Source organism: Etheostoma cragini, chromosome 8 (assembly GCF_013103735.1).
Source record: "Etheostoma cragini isolate CJK2018 chromosome 8, CSU_Ecrag_1.0, whole genome shotgun sequence".
Taxonomy (NCBI): Eukaryota; Metazoa; Chordata; class Actinopteri; order Perciformes; family Percidae; genus Etheostoma; species Etheostoma cragini.
The window spans coordinates 23,314,636-23,317,187 of NC_048414.1; the positions used below are offsets into that span (position 1 = coordinate 23,314,636).

The following is a 2,552-nucleotide window of genomic DNA, read 5'->3' on the forward strand; positions in this document are numbered from 1 at the left end:
ATCATAATTTTATGAAATGGTGAAATGCCATCAGACGTCCATATTTCTGCCTTCAGACAGCTGTAAAAGATCACAGGTGTAGTTTTTGTTGGCCATGTTTGGTATCAATCAACTCGTCTTCTTATTGGCTACACAGGGATGCCAGTTTTATGAGCTTATCTTCTAATTTGTGGGCTCCACTGTCAATCTTTCCCACGTGGGCCCAATGGGGAGTGTGAGATTTCATTTGCTTAGCTTGGGGGTATCTTGAGATAGACTGATCCTATTGGCTGGGAACAACGTTCATTGCAAACTGCACAAGCCAGGGAATGTAACGCTGTCTTTGGTTTTGCTGTAGCGTGTTCACGAAAAAAGATACACACGATAGAAACCAATAAATGATGCACTCTCTTGGGCTGAAACTACAAGATTGTGAGGGGACCAGATAATTATGGATTACAAGGCTTGGATATTCTAATACCTTAGGGTGTTTTCGATGTAGGAAACTAAGGTTTTGGGCGATCTTTCACCGCTGTGATTAAAGACACGAGGAGACAGGTAGGAAACACACACTCGATTAGACTCAAATCTTTCTGTGTTTCTTTACTTCAGAACATGATTATCACCGTTGTGAGTCACCTTATTGCTTCGTGTGTGGGCTCGATGGAATCAGGAGACTTTAAGCTTTCAAATGATGTATGGCATGAGCGTGTTTATGACGGTTTAATGCTTACAATTTAGGAAAGAATTTTCACTTCCGAAAAACGGCGAGTTTACGTCCCGTGCACGGGAACCGTCCGCCCAAGAAGTTAAAGACTACCGTTGACCCACTCGTAGTTGCTGCCTTCACTGAGAAGATGCTTTTGGGGTACGACGGCACAAACAAAGCATCTCTCAGCATTGCCTTGCATCGCTGTCCTCTGCTGTCGATGAGGTAAACCTCAGCATCTCCCCTCCCCTGAGCTACCCCGCTGCACCGGGTGTTGTCTGCTAGCTCGACACTGTGCGTTCCTGGGCTGAACGTGTAGTCAAAACTCTTGAACATTGTTATGTCCTTGATTATATGGGAGGTAGCCTCCGTGTCCACCATCTGACCCCTCTCCTGAATGCTGCGCTGCCGCTGGGTACCGGTCCCTCCGTCTCTTATCTTGAACACATAGTCCTCGTTGGCATCTTCTGAGACTTTACTCGCACCATTTTTGCCCTTAGTTTCCTCCTTACGCCTACACGTGGCGTCTTTGTGTGTGTGTCACTTCTGCAAAGACTAAACCATGTCTTCTGTCGACATCCCTTTGCTCGGTGGCCTTTGGTGCCACACTTGAAGCACACCATCTCTGTGTTGTCTTTGTTCCAGCCACATGCGCTCGTCTTGGCGGGCCGCCGTCCGTTTTTTCATTGAAACTTCATCATCGTCGCTTGACTCAGCTGCTTTTATCTTCTCTGTCTCTTCAAAACCACATGGTGTAGTCTTGAATACTGCAAACATGGTTTTATTGTCTATATGTGCCAAATGTATTGCGAATGGCTTAAATGTCTCTGGCAATCTCTTTCAGACCATAGCGATTAGCAGGCCGTCTCCTAACGTTTCACCTGCGTTCCGCTGTGCTGTTATGGCGGTTTCTGCTCTGATGATATAATCCATCACACTTTCATAATTTCCCTTCTGAAGCGACGTTAACGTGATGTATAAGTTGATTTAAGGGGCTTTCCCCTCCCTGCATAATACTCTCTTAATATTTCCAGAGCTCTTCTTCCATTGTTGGGCGCATCCCTCATAACTAATGAGAGGCTTTTGTCATCTCACAGTAAAAGCAACTCTGCATATGCGTCAGCGTTTTTCTTAGCATCTGCTGCTATCTCGGCTTCTGACTTCGGTTCTTCCAGCACAGTGTTCTTTAGCCCTGCTAAATGAAAATGGCCCAACATTTTGATCTCCCAAAGCTCATACTTAGTCTCATCTCCGTCGAATGTCAGTCGAGGCAACCTGGACGTCCTTTTGTTGCTCCGCCCTGTTAGCTTGCTCTTTTCTTAGCTAGCTAGCAGTCCGTTAGAACGCGGTCTGTGGCGACTTTCTAAACGGTGGGAACTGACAAACCTATCTTCCAAACAACTCCTGGGCCCATAACCTGTTTAGTTATGTTATACTGTTGTTGCAGCTAACCTTGTATTCAGAGAGAAGAAGTTGGCGATGGAGATGAATCATCTTTTAGCCATTCTTGGCATATTTATTTTCAGCTGCGGACACATCAGTCTCACGGTCAGACAGCTTCTCACTTAACTACGGCAAAACAACTGGGACAAACAATGATTCAAACGCGCCGTCAATAGCTTGCACCATAGCGCTCCCTTGTGGTATTAACATTTACACAATATAGAACAGTGCAGCATCATATTACCTAATATACAACTGAGGACCTAATGAACATATTTTAATAGTGATGTTCCTAATTTTGGAAAATAATAAAGTGCTGTAGGCCAGGGCAATAACATCCAGAGTAGCTACAGTGGGTACGGAAAGTATTCAGACCCCTTTAAATTTTTCACTCTTTGTTTCATTGCAGCCTTTTTCCAAA

The 2,552-nt window shown here is 44.8% G+C and overlaps 1 protein-coding gene across 2 annotated transcripts in view; it reads left to right on the forward strand.

The window, feature by feature from the left end:
* LOC117948589 (homeodomain-interacting protein kinase 3-like) overlaps positions 1 to 2,552 on the forward strand; it is a 55,419-nt gene that overhangs the window by 37,812 nt on the left and 15,055 nt on the right. The window lies entirely within an intron of this gene.